Raw genomic sequence first — 18,705 nt, forward strand, 5'->3', positions numbered from 1 at the left:
TCAGTTGAAATTTAAGTCTGTGCCTTCTTAGTCTACTCTGGGAGACAAAAGAAAGTAACTGTAATGACTAATACAACATAATCTGCTATGATTTGGCTCTGGAATGCGCCCAAAAGCTCGTGTGTTAGCAATAATTAGATCCTGAGGACTATGCCATCATCAGTGCAATAATTCAGTTGATGGGTTAATAATTTAAATGGACTATTTGGTGGTATTGTAAGCAGGTGGGGCAGGGATGGAGGAAGTAGGCTGGGGATGGAGCATGGCCGAGGGGACTGTATCTATCCCTGAACCTTTCCTTTCTCTCCTCCCCCACTGACTGACTGCCATGTGCTGAGCAGCTGTCCCCATTGCCACACCCTTCCACCATTTGTATGCTGGAGCCAGCCAGCCATGGACTGAATTCCTCTGAAACCATAAGCCAAAATAAAGCTTCAAGTTGTTCTTGTCAGGCATTTCAGTCACAGTAGTGAAAATCTGACTAACACATAATCCTTAAAACAATCCCAACCTCTTTACTTTTTGAAAATCTGTATAAATACTCATGCATTAGGCTTAGAATCTGTTTTTAAAAATCTCATCACAATTACCCAAGTGAAAAACATGATTTTAATTTTCCATGTACTAAAGGTTTTAAATCTATGAAGCTCAAACCAAGTCAAAATAATTGTGAATAAATTTTTACTATCAACTGCAACCAAAATCATAAGACCAAGTATTTGAAATCACACATGGTATTATCAAATCAATGAATAAAAATGATACAAAGCCTAGTGCTATTTTAATGAGTGACATCAGAATAACTTAATGCCATAATCATTTTAGGATCAAACTCGGGTTATTTTATTTAACTACTTTTACATCATAACAAAATATCTTCTATCTCTGTTGAGTTTAGACTAATATTGTCTCACATTTCATTACCTGTTATATAACCTTGGGTTTCTAAAATAAATACTACTTTTGATAGTTATTTTTGTTGTATGAAATACCAGGTTTTAGTGATGAATGACACTACATCAACAGTGACAACCACGCATTCTCCTAACTGAAAACACTACTTGCTATACAACAAATGATGTCTTCCTTCCCTACTCCCATTCTTTTCCTGCTGCATGTCTTTTCCTTCTCGCAACTTCATTATCTGCAATGAATTAATAACCAATATCAACAACACTTTGCATAGTGATGCTATGCATCTGCTCTGCATCACTAAAGACACCTGCTTCCAAGTTCTCCAAGACATAGATTTTGGTTTGTTGCAGACTTTTAAAATTATATCTCATTATGTGACTTGTATTTTCATGTTCACCATAACATCTTTTAAAATACAATATTTTTCTGGCAAGATAGACGTGTGTGTCCTTTTTAGAACAAGACCAGTGACAGGACTACTAGACAGTGTTTATGCTGCTGGCATTTCTTTTTACTGCTACTGCTGTTTAAACATTTTAATGAAATACTGTGTTATGCTCCTATCCTAAGGCTATAATCAAAGCTAGAGTTTTCAAAATAATCTGGTATCATCCAAAACATCTTATAAGAAACAATCTACTTTTATAAGAGGATCAAAGAGGTCTTCTATACTGGTCCTTGGCTTCCCTCCTCAAAAAAAAAAAAAAAAAATCTATTTAGCACACCTTTCTCTTCCTTCCCTTTTGGGTCCATGAAACATGTATTTAATCTTAACAGTGCCAATGCCTTCTCCCGTCTCAGTATTATCTCTACCGTGCCCCTTACATCTTGCTTCCATTAAGTACTTCTACTCTGCAGATTTGAGATGATTTGCTCTTAAATTTTTTAATGGTCTTATTGGTCCCCCTTTTCTCTTTATATAATATGCTTATTTTTTATGTGTTACAAAGAAAAAGTTGTTCTCCAAACTGCTCACATTTACACCCCAGTCTCATGAGATGTGGGCTTTGAATTCAAACAGCCTTCCACACATTTCTATCCTTTTCGTCCTCAATCTTCTATAGGATGTGACTGTAAAGACCAATGTCTATTAAATTGGTTCCCCCTAGGTTTTCTTCTAAATCCACAGGCTACATTTCCTTGGCTTACTGTTGCCCATATCCAAGCAAAATCAAATTATCTCTTCTTATTTGATTTTCAGATAAATTCAACCTCTTTCTCTAAGCTATAGATTCAGATTCATAACTTTTTATGGACCCCTTTATCAAAATAATCTTTGTACTCAAAATGATAATACAAACCAAACTTATCATTTTTCCCTTGATTACAAAGAAATCCTGAATCACTTATTTTTGTCAACAGTATCCTGTATTAATAGCCAACTTTTCATTTTTTTCTTTCCATTATCCTTCTCATCCACATTCATGCAGACATCCACTGTTTTTTTTCTCAGTTGTAGATGCACACAATACCTTTATTTATTCATTTATTATTTTGTTTGTGGTACTGAGGAACAAACCCAGTCTCTCACATGTGCAAGCATTCTACTACTGAGGTACAACCCCAGCCCTGTTCTTTCTATTCTTACCTTGACCATTCAAGAAGTTTTCTAAGGTTCCCACTCATATTCATTCACTGACTTCCAAATTAATTTGTCTCCAATCTCACCAAGCTGGGGGTGGGGCAGGGGGTGTTGAAATCCTTTCTGAAACTATTTCTAATTCAAAAAAAAAAAGATGGTGCCAGGCACGGTGGCACATTCCTGTAATCCCAGGGGCTGGGGAGGCTAAGACAGGAAGATCATGAGTTCAAAGGCAGCCTCAGCAAAAGTGAGGCACTAAGCAAATCAGTGAGACCCTGTCTCTAAATAAAATACAAAAAAAGGGCTGGGGATGTGACTCTGTGGTCAAGTGCCGCAGTACCCGTCCCCGCCCCCGCCCCCAAAAGTCTGATGGCAAAAATATATTAAACATCATCAGTCATTGGGAAAAAGCAAATTAAAAATCACATATCACTACATACCTAACAGAATGGCAAAAATCAAAGTGGTGGTGACACTAAGTGCTGTACTTGGAAGAATATAAATGGAACAGCCACTGTACAAAGTAGTTTGGCAGTTCCTTACACTGAATATGCATTCAATATGACCCAGCAATTGTAGTCTTGAGCATTTATCACAAATTTAAAAAAAAAAAAAACTCTATACGAACACAGAAACATGTACACAAATGTTGATAGCAACTTTATTCATAACAGCCCAAAACCGAACACAATTCAAATGTCAGGTAAATGGTTAAACAAACGAATACTACTCAGTGCTAAAAAGGAACAAACTATTGACATATACAACAACTTGGATGGAACTCAAGGGAATTATGCTGAACAACAAACAACCAAAAAAAAAGCCAATCTTGAAAGGTCGCATACTGTATGAGTCCAGATAGATAACATTCTTAGAATGATAAAATTATATGGAAAACAGATCAGTTGTTGCCATGGTTTAGGAATTAGGGATTGACGGGGGGAGGGGGGAGATTACTACAAAGGGTTGAATAAGGGAAATCTGTAGTGATTCAACAGTTCTGCATCTTCACTGCAGTGATGGTTACACAAGTCTGCATATGTGATAGGACAGCACAAAACTAAATGTATATGCACTGTATGTATACACATATAAATGTATCTGCACCCATGTCAACTTTCTACCTTTTTATATCAGTTCTATAAGACGAAATCACTGGGACAGACTAAGTGAAGAATTTATGGAAGGGACCTCTGTACTATATTTGCAAATTCTTATGACTCTATGATTACTTCAGAATATTGTGCAATTCCATTTGTATAGTGTTTTCAAAATACCAAACTCAGAAATGGAAAAGAGTGGCTTCACAGCTTGGGGGTGGGTAGTAGGTTGAAATAAGGGAAAACTTTGTGATAATTTTACACAATTATATAATATTTCAAAATTCATACACACACGTAAAACTGATGAAATGTACATAGCTCTGTGGATTGCACCAATGTTAATTTCCCAGTTTCAATCCTGTTCTATAATTATACAAGATGTTTCCAGAGGGTGAAGTAAAGAATATACAAGACTCCTCTATACATTTCTTTTTCAACTTCCTGTGTATATACAAATTATTTCACAACATTTTTAAAATAAAAATATTAAAATAATTTAAGTAGTCAGTTTTTCCATGCCCTAAATACAAATGTACTGATACTTCAAGGTTCTCTCACTGTCCCCTACACTTTTCCCTCTTTCCTCACATCCCCAAATACATGTCATTCATTTATGACCCCAACTCACCATCTGTGATGCTTACACAGTTCTCTCAACCTGAAGCATCTGCTTAACGAAATCTTTCTACCCCATTCCATCTCTAGAAATTCCATATGTCCCTCAAGTACATTCCAAATTGCTTCCTCCACCATAACTAAGCTCTCTGCCTTTTTTATCCAGATATTATCTTTTCTTCTCTGAATGCCACACATACTTAACTCTTTAATGGAGTACTCTACCATATTCTACCCGATACTGTAGTTACTTGTTTTAACATCACTTAGGCTTCATGGATCTCCATACATATGGCTATATTAGTCTTCTAACATATAGCTAATGACCCTGTGGTATATATTAGCATACTGAAGCAAGAAGAAGGGCAGACACTACACACATCCCTTTAAATATGCTGCCAGCTCTTTATCTACCATTCCCTCAGTCATATAAGTCCCATAATTAGGATAGTGGTACACTAAAATGTTCCTTAGCTACGTGTATATTGGACAATATATCCAGCTGCAAGAGAAAGGCAGAAGAAAAGCTCCCCTACCCCCATAAAACAGTAATAAGAATATTTTAGATTATACTTTAAAATGCATCTTTAAAAGAAACTCCAAGGAACAGCTGCAAATTATACTCTACTAACATAGGGAAAAAAAATCATTAGTTCTCACTCAAGACCTGAGAAACAAGAAGAATCATAAAAGGCTATGAATAAAAGCAGTCTATAAGCAATTTTCCTTATTTCTGCTACTCTTGAAAGAATTATTTTAAATTGTGGAGGGTTTTTTAGCAGTTCACAACACATTAACCAACTAATTATGGCAAATCAATTTCAAATGTGTTACTATATAAAGGAGGCATCAGTAAATTCTCTGGATTATCAACAGTTTAAATGATCTATTATTAATACATGATGATTCCTTCCCATTTTTAGGCCAGTGACTGAAAATCATAGGAAAGACTATAATAAATATTTAACCTGGGATACAGTTTAATCAGTTCTCTTTACTAAGACAATACCACAACCAGTAATAAAACCATGGAAATTCTGGAAACTACTTAACAGATGAGGAAATTTGGACTCAGAGCTGTTAAGGAGCTTGCCCAAGAGAACATAGGTTGGCAGGACAAAAATTCAAATACAGATTGTTCAACTCCAGAATTGATTTAAATTCTAACACACAATATATAGTAAGAAAATCAAGTTCACTTGTAAATTTCCAGCTACGAAAAACATGCATTTTTACAATGTCAAAGTTAAATGAAATTAATAGTGTATGTTAATCTCTCATATGTTTTTGTAGGTATCAAGAAATATACATATAAGTGACAATATACCTTTAGTTAGACTTGTTACTAATGAATAATTCATAATTCACAAAAAAAGAATCCTTTGTTTTGGTGGTGCTGGGGAATTGAAATCAGAGCCTCATACATGCTAGGCAAGTGCTCTGCCACTGAGCTACGTTCCCAGACCTCCAACATAATTAAAAAGGTAGGGGAGTATAACAATGATCAAGAACACAGATAATAGGGTTGGTCAAATTTAAGTAAACTTGCACAAATTTAATGTTTTTTGCCTCATTTTCTTCATTAGTATAATGAGAAAGCCTGACCCTTGATGGGACTGTTACTGTTAAATACACAGATTACCTACGTAGTAAATAATCAATGTTAGCTATTACTGTTGTGTATATTTTTATTTTGGTGCATGATTCTGAACAGTTACTGATACATGGAGTATTATCTACTGTAAGCAAGTTATGGTGTGCTAAATAAGATGCAAACAGCTTTAATTGATTCTCTTTACTAAGATAGTAACAGAAAAGGTAATAGAAACCATGGAAATACTGAGGCTTATGATATTTTTTAAAAAATACTGCTTATTACATACACACTCTATTTTGGCTTAATGTTCCACAGAGGCCATTATCTGGCTTTAAACAAATGTGTCCTTCCTCATTAGACTGCACAACCCCTATCACCACTCACTCCCACTATCCCTTCCTGTCCATCAACCTACCCTGAAAGACCCACAGTCTTTTAATACTAACATAGTATTGCTACTAGTCATAGTATACAACCTGGAGATACCCGATTGTGAAAGAACTGTATGTGAATGTGATATAAATACCACTCATTTAAAGTTTTGAACAACAAATGCTTAACAAGTAGAAGGATTTTAGTTTCCTTTGATCAGTGAAAGGAATGTTATTTTCTATGGATTTCAAGTTTTAATGAGAATTTTTATGTCTGATGTTATTAAATTCAAAATATTTATACTACTGTTAAATGAGTATATACGCCCTAAACTATTTGTAAGCAATATCTAACTTATGGTCAGAAAAAAAAAAAAAACTCAACAGCGAAACATACCTTTGAAATTCAATTTTTTTCAGGGTGGGGAGAATCAACTATGCTGACCAAGCTGGCCTTGAACTGCTTAGCTCAAGCCATCCTCCTGCCTCAGCCTCCCAACTTGAGACTACAGACACACACCTTGGCACCTAGCTTACAAATTCTTAAAATCCAATTATTCACAAGTTGGTAAATAAATTCTTTTCCCAGTTTCTTAGTTTGTTATAATGTTTGAAATCACATAATCAAATTAATATATATGTGTATATATTTTCAACCGGTGAATCAGATTGCCCAGTTTTAGCACAGAATACTATAAGTACACAATTGAACAAATATTTTACAGCTAATCAGGCTATACTGCAAATACAAAGTTGGTTATAATATGAATAATTTCATATAACAATAATAGCAAAGTATGGCATGCCACCTAATATCTAACTGAAGCAGATGGATGGTATCTCAAATATCCTAAAGAGACTTACTTTCTCTGGTGGATCTATAGTTCACTCAAGAGGCATTTTATGCAATACTTTATCAGGGTACACAGAAGCTACAAGGTCTGCCATCCATTAAGCCTACCTTTAACTTAAATTCCAGCTGAATTAAATAGAATATAATCACTGTGCAATTTTGGCAACTGAATGCATTTACCATTTCTAAACATTTCTATATAACCCGGTAGTGGCACTAAGTTTTTAAATCCATTATGACCTATGACCTTCAATAATTTTTAATATTTATTATTTTTAAACTGAAAAATTCAAAAACATGTTTTAATATTTAAATTCAAGGGAGTGGAGTTAGGAAAGAACTTGTTGAATATAGCACAAATCTGAAAGGCCCAAACCAATGACAGGTAAGATAATGATCATACACACACACACACACACACACACACACACACACACACCCCACTGACCTAGGAGTCCCAAAAACAAGTAGCCACAAATGAAGAACAGAAATAATTCCCTCCTTCCCCTGAACCGGAATTTGCTTGTAAATGCGATAAATATGCAAAAGAATAAATGGTTTTATTTTACCCCTACCTAGTCATTCAACTTTGGAAAACTTTACACACACACACACACACACACACACACACACATATATATATATATATATATATATATATATATATATATATATTTTTTTTTTTTTTAAGTTTTAGGTGGACACAATATCTTTGTTTTATTTATGTGGTGCTGAGGATCGAACCCAGTGCCTCATGCATGTTAGGCGAGCACTCTACCACTGAGCCACAACCCAGCCCCGGAAAAATTCTTTACATTCTCTTGGCTGTGGTAGTCAAACAAATCCGAGAATTAGAGAAGTGGGAGGTTAGAGACAGAATACAGCAAACATTCTAGTATACACATAGAAGAGAATGTAATGGAACAATAAAAGTGGAATATTGATAGATGCTACAACATGGCAAAAATCTTGAAAATATCATGCTGCATGAAAGAAGACCAGAATACACAATATATAGTAAGAAAATAGGTTAGAGTTTGCCTAAGCCTGGGGGTAATGGGTAAAACCTCCAAGATGAAGGGTTTCTATTGAGAGTGATGAAAATATCCTATAATTGACTTGAGGTGATAATTGCACAACTCTGAATATTAAAAAGTCATTGACTTGTATACATTAAATGGATGAAAAGTATGAGATCTGAATTACATCTCAAAGCTAGTAGCAAACAAAAAAAATGAGAGAGTAGGAGAAGGGGGGAAAGGAGAGGGGGGAAATATGGTCACCAAACTATTTACATCTGTGAAAGAAACATTAAATACTCTCCACAAGCCCTCTGATTCTCCCTTCACTCTGCCAAGTTCCAAAGCATGGTTGCATTCCCCAGTGCCTAGTTCACTACCTGTGAATAAAGGCTTCCCAGAGCACCTGATTACGGGATGCTCAAGGTTAAGTGGAAAGAAAACAGAGGCTGAGGCAAAACAAGTTAATGAGTTCCTCTGGAAGGGAAGGGCATGCTAGCAGGAGTTCTATGCTTGAGTGTTTCAGCAAGAAAGTATTGAGAGGTAGGGGAAAAAAAAAAAAGTAGCACAGGTCAAAGGCTCAGTTCTGGTGGCTGGCAAATCTGGGCTCTTCCACACACTAGCTAGCCTCCATTATCTTATCTAAAAAACAGGAATATAATAGTACACACACCTCATAAGGTTAATGTGAGGCTTCAATTGATCAAAGCATGTGAAGCACCCTTATAACTGATAGCACCAAGTAAGCTTTCAAAAAACCATAGCTGTTATGCTATTGTTAGTCACTGTCTCAATTTTGTGCCTCTACAACAAAAGACCTGAAACTGGGTAATTTATAGAGAACAGAAACATATTTCTCACAGTTGTGGAGGCCGGAAACTCCAGGATCAAGGTGTCAGCACGTTGTGTCTCGTAGAGGTCTGAAACTTGCAGAGTAGAGGGAACCAGCACCCTCATACAATGAAAGTACAGAGAAGACTAACTCCAGGCTGCATCAAGCCCCTTTATAAAGGCACCTAATCCCACTAGCAAGGGAGGAGCCCTCGTGGCCTCATCAACTCTAACGGCCCCACCTCTTAATATTATCACATTGGCAACATCTGAATTTTGGAGGAAACACACTTCAACCTCAACAGTATTATTATTCCTCCTTCATAACTTTTTACATCTTCATTTAGGAACACCTGCCACAAGGAGATTATTGTTTTCAGATATATTCATGTGAAAGGTAACAACATAGTACCAGAAGCAGAGAGCAAACACTAAACCCATTTCAAAAAGACAATCTAATTCTCTATAAGATTAACCTATATTAACATGCCTCCTTCCTCATAAAATGGATGATTAATACTTATAAATTCCTCAGGCATATAAAATCTAAACAAAATGAAGTTCAATGAGTAATGCAAGAAATATGCACTGAAAAAAATACCATTACTGTAATTTTAAAACTTTTCAAAACATGATTTTAAATATTCACAGAAGGGAGAAATGGCAAAATCCCACTGACAAGCAGGTCTTCGACAAAGTTATAAAATTTACAAAGAAACTTTTAGTCTAGACATATTTCCAATGGGGGTGGGGTGAGCTTACAAAATTTAAGAGAGTTGCTAAGAAATTATTTGTCCCCAAATATAGAATAAGACTATCCCAGAAGACCAAGAGAAAATAATGCAACATGGTTTTGTTCACTTGTTTTGCTTGGTCACATTATTTACTTCTGGAAAAAAATATGAAGCTAAAAACAGAGAGAAGAAGAAATCTAGATTTTCAAGTGAAAAGCCACCAAAAAGGATTGAAGAGACTTGTGTTTTCCATTTTGGCTGTACAGTAGATTCAACAGGTGCCTTTTTTAAAATCCAAGCCAGGTGTGGTGGCACATGCCTGGAACCCCAGGGACTCTAGAGGCTGAGGCAAGAGAATCTCAAGTTGGAGGCCAGCTTCAGGAACTTAGCAAGGTTCTAGGCAATTTAGCAAGATCCTGATTCAAAATAAAAAATAAAAAGGATGGGGTAACTCAGTAGTAAAGCACCCCTAGGTTCAAATCCCAATACCCACTTCTCCCCCCAAAATAAAATCCATGAGTAGTATTAAATTATTCAGGGTTTGAAACAGAGGATTGTTTTAAAACATCCCAGGTGAAACTAAAGAACAGCCTACAAGCTGAGCTAGTTGGAAAGATTTGATATAAGGTACAGTAAAAGCCTAGCATGGCGCTCTAAAGATGATAAACATCAGTGGATAAATACTTTTTGATTAACACTGTGAACCATGTCCGGGTTATATTCCCATCACAAGACCAGAATCTTTTCCAGTTATCTCATCACAATGCAATGTTAAACAATGTCAGCAAAGCACATTTAACTGAGAAGTTTTGGCTGCATCAAGTGTCTTCTATGAGATTCTAAAAGACAGGATTCACTAGTTAGCATAAGACCTAATATAAGCAATTCTTCTTCAAAAGGAGAATTTAGGTTTACTGAAGCAGAAAACTAAAAGCCTTTAATACAAAGCTGTAATTAATGGGTATTATAAATCATAGCAGTACATCTCTGATTTCAGGTTTGTAGGATGCGCTGCATGCAACACACAGTAATTCAACAAAAAGTGGCCTCCCGCATATAATTGCCTTTCCTGGAGAAAACCAATTCGATCCCAAAGAGGTTAGAAAGGAATGCAGATAATTACACATACTTAGAATAGAATTGCTTTCTGTTTTCCAAAGCAAATTTTTAAAAGTATGCTTTTATTTTAAGCAAAATAATTATTCTTCAGCTGTCCCTTTTTATATTCAATCTAATAGAAGACTAAGGACACACTTTCACATTTGCCTATTATGTTTAATTAGTTACTTTGAGATTTGAACATTCCAAGATTTCACACTGATTAAATTCCTTCATTCCCTGAACAGAATGACGATTAGGTGGCAAAACTGCCCTAACATAAAAATCAGATCAAGAAGGATTTGAAAGACACCATTCTTACCATATGCAAGCATTGATGGGTACCCTGCTAGAACTCAGCAAAAGATAACTGATTGGAACATGAGGGCAATCTCTCCACATCAGACCTTCTTTGGCAGAAAGGGCCAGCCCTAGGCAGAAGAACTCTGCTCTTTACACAAAGGATCTCTTTAGGGGGCTCTGTCTGCCACCTTAGTTAAATTCACACCTGCTGTTCTGCTCCAAGCATATCCTTAAGGTCTCTCTCCCTCTACCCCCATCAAAGTTAGATGGGGGTAGAGGGAGAGAGATGGCAGCTGACTCTTGTTTAAAAAAACTTAAAGTACCTGTTTCCAATTTTAAACTGTTACCTGATCAATAATGACAGTTCTCCTGAAAACAAGCATATCTCAAAACAAGCACTCTACAATATATGCTACCAAAAGCGGCTTTATAAATTCTTCTAATTTTTTAAAGTTTTAGCTTAAGTTTTCCTTTCTCTCATATCTTGCATGAAATGGGTAAAATTCAACTTTTCATGTATGTAATGAGCCATTATTGTTAAACCAAAAAAAAAAAAAAAAAAAACTGTCTTACCAAAGAATATACTTTTTTTTTTTTTTCCAAAGGAAAATAAGGTCATCTGATGACTCACCTAATCTGGCTTAACTCTTGACTCTTTGCAAAAGTAAAAGGGTGCAAATCATTGGATGTTTATCTCTTCATTTCCAGGAACTGTGAAAGCAGTATAAACAATGACTTGACCTGCCCTGCACTGCTGGGATTTCACTTTCACCATGAACTGACCAGCAGTTATCCCCAGTGACTACTGTTAAACCTTAGCAGGACACTAGATGTGTCAATCCCCTTCCTCCTCTTCTGCCACCTTTCTAACCTTACTTTTCTCGCTTTCCCCTACTCTGAACCTCCTACTTTCCTCAACCACTCTTTCAGTACTAGTTTTTCTGCTCTACTTTGAAACCATTCTACCTCCATTCTGTTTTCACCACTTTTTTTTTAGTCTCCTTCTCTCAACCTCCTCTTCTTTTTCTCCATACCTTCTCCACTAACTGCCTCCCTTTTTTTCACCTTACCCTACTTGTCCCCTCCCCTGGACTCTAGTGCTCTTATCTCTGCCTGAGCTACCTCTCTCCACTATTTGTTTAATGCTCTGCCCTGGTCTCCACTCCACAAGCCTAAAGCCAAAGATGCAAGAAATAAAATTCCTAGGGACTAGAAAATGGAAATACTGGAATCTAAGTAGAAAAAATAATAATAATGTCCCTAATATCTAACTGTCTATCTGGGTCACATGGGGCCAACTCACCCATTGCTATCATCATTATTTCCCACCAATACTTTTTTCAAAAGCTGAGCAGAGATAAATTAGATCTGATTCTATAGGATTAAGTAGGTAGCTCTATTCATCTTTGTAGTTATGCCTTACTATATATTGCTGGGATTCATTCTGACTTCCTCTTATTTAACCTTTGAAGTTTACATGAAGAGAGGATAGTTAGCAAAGAGGAGGAACTGAAGTGCCAAACACTAAGAAGACAGTGTGGTCTTCGTGGAAATCTAAAACCCAAGCACTATTTAAACCATAAAAATGAAAACACAAGATAACAGACTATCACGGAAGCCACATGTAACTGAAATCTAGTAAGTTTTCAAAATGCAATGTAGCCAAGCAAGATGGCGCACACCTATAACCCCAGTAGCACTTGAGGCTGGGGCAGGAGGACCACAAGTTCAAAGCCAGCAGCAACTTAGCGAGGCCCTAAGCAACTTGGTGAGACCCTGTCTGTGTGCAGAAGCAAGAGAGAAAAGGAAAAAATAAAGGAATAATTAATCATAATTTAAAATGGGAGAACTCATAAAAACAGAAGACCAATAGAGAAGAGGAAGGGGGATCGAGAGAGAAGAAGGAGGGGAGGACACTGGGAAGTACTGGGAAATAAAATCTATCAAATTATGGTATGTGCATGTATGAATATGCCACAATAAATCTAACACACACACAATTATAATGCACTAATTAAAATAACAAAAACAATAATAGAATAGATCAACAGAGCAAGAATAGATCAGTACAGTAGAGAAAGCAGATGGGAAAGGGAGAAGGGAAAGCAAAGGGAAGATACTAGGGAATGAAATTGATCAAATTATGTTACACACATATATGAATATGGCATAATAAATCCACTATTGTGTATAATTATAATATACCAATTTTTAAAAGGCAATGTACACTAATCATACCAAATTGGAGTTAATATCTGCTAGCAAAAGGCTACACATGATTATTTAATAATTATCTTTTCAGTATAAATCTAAATAGCATTTAAAGATTAAAGCAGATTCTGGGATCTGAGGTTTCTCAAAGTCATTCTGAATATAGCAGTTCCTACTCCCTCTCTACACATTATTCTACTAAAGCAGCAATGTTCCCAGTTTTAAGCTTGGTCAGAGATTGCCTGAAAATTACCCTTTGCCAAAATATATATATCTGCCTCTATATTTTATTTAAAGCAACTAGCACACTAAAATCCAACTAATCTGTGATGGAATTTAAATGAAGATCCAGCTACAGAACACAGTGTGAAGAAGAAAAGCAGGTCCTGAGGACAAAAGGCCACAAGGACAAAAAGGTTATCCAGAGTGAGGAAATCAGTGTTTTCAAACACTGGGAGGATATAATTGAAGAGATCAGGGGAAAAACTGAAATAGTTCTGATAAAATGCCACAACTGCTCAAATACAAATCTTCCTATTTTATTGTTTTACAAAGCAGAATTTATTGAACACTTGGAAAGGCTCTTTTAACAGGTCAGGGTAATTCAATCTACTGTATTTTTAGCCTCCAAAGTACCAGAAATGGAGAGAAAAAGCTATAGATGGGTAATTTTACAAAAGAGCAAAGTTTAGAGAGATGAGAGTGCAGAAAAGAAGAATGTCCAATTGTGGGCAGGGGACATTCATAACCCTGTGCAGCTGGAATAGGACACTAGGTTATTAATAAGTTAATACTTCTTTAAAACATAAATTAATACATAAATATAAACTGTATTGTTTTTAAAAAACAGCTATAAGTATATGAAAAAACTAATTATTCCTTCTGTTAATACATATTAAAATATTAAAAGTGTATGCTACTTAACATAAATTCAAATCTACTACATAAGACCCTGACTCTCACTGCTTATTCTGAATCAAGGGCAAAAACTCCTACTATTTTCATACCCTGCATACAAAACAGTTTGGTTCTCCAAAAATCAATAAGTCAAATATTTGACAGATCTGTACACTCTGATTAGAGAATTCGCATCATAAGGTCACAGTGTTCTACCACCTTCTTCAAGTTTTCCATATTAACAGTCAGTATCGGGGGTTGGATTTTTCCTAGGCTTAAATGTCACTATCTGTTCTCATTGTAATGGTGACAAAATCATAAATGTGATTCAGCAGTGTTTTTTCACTGAGGATGGTAAGAATTTGCCTGCTGTGAAAATACCAATAGTTCACCTTGCATGACATTTTCCCATTTGAAAGTATCTGCTTTCACAGACTGAAAGCTAATGTGTCAGGAGGCACTATGCTCCTCAGCAAGATAGTTTCAGAGGGAACTCGGGCTCTGGATGGCCCTTCACTTTGGGATGAGAAGTGAGTTAAATGGACTCTTGATAGAGAATACCAATTACCAGCAAGAAATGTGTGTTGGCATAATAGAAATGGTGATGATCATGAAATCACTGCCTAACACCAGCCAGCAGCACATCCTCAGAGGAAATGCTCTCCTCAAGACTATTTATTTCATCTCTGCTTCAGGATTCATGAACAAATACTGCAATAGGCCTGCAGTCAAAAGTCTGAGGTCTTGAAAGACATAAATCAATGCAAAAGAAAGTAGACAGGGCTGGGGTTGTAGCTCAGCGGTAGAGCACGTGCCTAGCACATGTGAGGCCCTGGGTTTGATCCTCAGCACCACATAAAAAGAAATAAAATAAAATAAAATATATTGTGTTCAACTACAACTAAAAAATAAATATTAAAAAAAGTAAGTAGACAGCAAAGAGTTAATGATTTAAATAAAAATACCATGTGCCTTAACTTTGGACACTCATGAGGAAATGATTCTCCTCAAAAGAAACTCATCAAAATATTTGTTTGTCACCTGTTTATTTTGCAATCCTGGGATAATCAAACCCAGGGCTTTACCCATGCTGGGCAAGCTCTGTACCACTGAGGTTTACCACCAGTCCTAAACCCATGATTATACCATACCCTACACATCATTCTCATTCAGTAAGTGTGTGCTCCTATATATTAGGGTTCTGAGCTGTGATACATGCCAACTGATAAAATCAATCAGAATATATTTGTTAAAAAATATGTACTTATAGAATATACAGAAGGCTAAAGTATAGCAATAGAAAATACTATTATAATAAATAAGCCAGAGACTATTCTAAAAGTCTTAGGTTCACTCATCTAATTTCACAACAACACTGTTCATATTGTTACTTCCTATTTTGCACTTGGGAGAACTCTTGTTTCTGGGTATAGACTGCATAATCTGCACCACCAATACAGACCACACTGGAACCTGGGTCCTGTTTCCAGAAATGGTGTAGGTATAGCTCCTGACTGATCCTCAGCAGAATGGATTCTCCCTGGTACCTTCTTCTTTGTGTCATAGCTTCTGGTTCAGAAACTGGGACAAATGCATCATTTGCCTATATCCTAACTACAAGAAAATCTGGGAAAGCAAGTATCTGACATTTTCTGCTTATGTAATAGCAAGTAGGTTCTACCCTTGTAGGACAAAGGGAAGATTTTCACATACAAGATTAGATTTCTGATGGCCAAAATAAGTGACAAGGCATTCACTACACTTGGATGACAGTAGTGAACACAAGCAATGTTACATTGTGTTACACAGATAGGAGTAAAATTTTCAATTGGAAAGCAGAGTTGCAACTCAGCAAGACCCTGATATAGAGTCCATATCTGGGTTAAAATAACAGGTCAGTGATTAAACTTCCCTGAACCTCAATTTTCTTCGATGATAAATTAGGAGGGCTATAGTACCTGAAGGGATGGATGAGCCTCAAGAACCTATTTCTGGTATTCTTGTAATTTCGGCTTCCCTACCCTCTTGCAGTGGAGGCATTCATTTGCTTAACCTAATATATAGTTAAGGTAGAACCACAACCTCTGCTCTAGCTGAAACTAGAGAGCATGAACTACAAAATAAAAAGCAACACCTTTCCAAACAGTGAACACAGATGTCTAGCCCACTTGATTAATGCTAAAATCTCTACCCCAAGAACTTGGGCCCTGAGTTCTGGAAAACTTGAGAACATAGGATAAACTCTCTCCTACACCTTGCCCCTTATTCCTTCCCTCAGGAGTCTCCCTCCCCTGAATAGCCTAATGCCCCATAAAAGTCAACAACCCTTTGTCCTCAGCAAACTTGGGAAGTCATTGATTTATGAAACTCAATAAAGTTCCTTTTTGTTTGACTCTAACACTGTTTTGAAGTTCCTATTGGCATATGACTGTGAGAAGGACCCAAAAGACACTGGGCCCATACATCCACTATTAAAATTAAATGAAATAACACATTCAATAAATGAAGTACTTTGCACATATTTGATACATGTTAATTACTCAAAAACTACTGACAGTGACAATGATGAAAATAATGATGGTGCAGAATGAAATAAGAGCAGGAGAACAGTGGTTGGCACACAGAAAGTACATATGAAATAGCTGCTGTTATTGTGGTTCTTCTTGCTATTAACATTATTTATTCCAAGACAAAAGGTTCTAGTAAATTTGGTCCAATCATTCGTTCAATAAATATATACTTAGTATCTATTGTGTTTCTGTCACTGAGTTTGGCACTAGAAATATAAAAGATAGCAAAAAATAATGCACATGATCTATATTCTCACAGAGCTTAGTGGGGAAGGAAGTGATTAATCAAATAACCACACAAATAAATGCGATACTGTAACTGTGGCAAGTGCTCAAGGGAAAGGTACATAGTACCATGAGCGTGTATACCAAGGACAGATGACCAGGCAGTCCAGGGGAGTGATCCTACTTAAGTGATGCTTGCGGGAAGACCTGGCAAGTGAACACAAAGGTGAGCCAGCCGAGAGTATTCCACAAAGGAAGTGGAACAGCAAACATTCTTGAGCCAGACGCAGTAGCACCCAGCAACTCCAAAGGCTAAAGCAGAAGGATTGCAAGTTCAAAGCCAGCCTCAGCAACCTAGGGAGGCCCTAAGCAACTCAGCAAGACCCTGTTTCTAAATAAAAATATGAAAAGGGGGCTGGGGATGTGGCTTAGTAGTTAAGCGCCCCCGGGTTCATTCCCTGGTACCAAAAATAAGCACTATTGGCAAAGAGAATAGCAAGCCTAAAAAAAGACCCTGTGTCAGGAGTCTGGAATATGCATTCCAACAACCAAAAAGGTCAGTGTGATCAAACAGAATAAGGCAGGAACCAGATTATGAAGAGACTCCCAAACCACAGAAGGGACCCTGAGCCAACACCAAGCAATAAGGGAGGCAACAGCTCCACATTTCTCTTCTTTGACCAGCCAATAACACCATCATTACTACTTCCTGATAAGGAAGAAGGTCTGTGTGGGATTAAGAGGTCATCAATACCTGGTACTCCTATTTGTTTCAGAGCACTGATGAGAGAGTCACTCAATTGAACAGTTCCGAAACCTCTGAAGATGCTTTAAAAGACATTTGGTAGCACTTATGCCGTCCATTACTTAAAATGTGTTTTGAATCATAGAACCAAGGAAGGATAGATTTTTTAAAAAGAAGAAGAACCAGAGACATATTTAGCTTAATCTCCCACACTTTCTAGTTGAGGAAATCACTGACAAACCCAGAACTACAACTCAGTTCTACAATTCCAATTCCAGTCTTCTGCCATTCAGAAGAGCCCATCTCTATTTAATCTGCCCAAAAGCCAAACCTGCTTTCACACATTGAGAAAGATGGTGCACTTCTCACTGTTAAGCACAAGGCTGCTTTGATATAAACAATACTAACATGCAACATAATGAACCAGAAACTAAAGAGAAGCACATAGCAGGGGATGTCAGACTACATTTGTTTAACAGCTGTCAGCTTTTCTCCAAAGCAGTTAAATCTTGATTAACTAAAAACTTACTCCCTTTTTTGTTAAAGACTCCACTTTTAAGAGGAATCACATGATAAGCAAAAGACTGACACAGGTTTTTTGTTTAGTCAGAAAGAGAATGAAAACTTCTACTGGATGCTGGGTGACTATCTTACATTAACCCCAGCACAGAAAGAAGTCACAGTCAGGATGGCAGCTCCAGGGTGGTGTCGTTGTTAGGTGGCAAAGGAAAAGTTTCACTATACAAGACAGAGGTCATCTTCTACTGCCACAGCCTATAGAGGCCAAAGGCTAGGGTCAGGAGCAGGTCAGAGAGAACAAAACTGGGAAAGTAAACCCCCACAGATTCCCTGGCCAAATCCTACAGCAAGGTTGGGGCACACTTACAAAAGGATTATTTGTAGTTCTGACATTTGGTAACAAAGGGGCCAGTTAATCTCATTTTTCTTGTGCCTGTGACCTTTTGTCAAACAGGATAAAACATAAATGTAAACTTATATCATTAATTCAAAGGTTTCAGGACAATAGTTTGGTGAA

General features: G+C 36.7%; 1 protein-coding gene across 3 annotated transcripts in view; it reads right to left on the reverse strand.

Moving 5' to 3' along the window:
- Positions 1-18,705, reverse strand: part of Prim2 (DNA primase subunit 2) — a 296,745-nt gene that overhangs the window by 163,618 nt on the left and 114,422 nt on the right. The window lies entirely within an intron of this gene.

Source organism: Callospermophilus lateralis, chromosome 6, assembly GCF_048772815.1.
Source record: "Callospermophilus lateralis isolate mCalLat2 chromosome 6, mCalLat2.hap1, whole genome shotgun sequence".
Lineage (NCBI taxonomy): Eukaryota > Metazoa > Chordata > Mammalia > Rodentia > Sciuridae > Callospermophilus > Callospermophilus lateralis.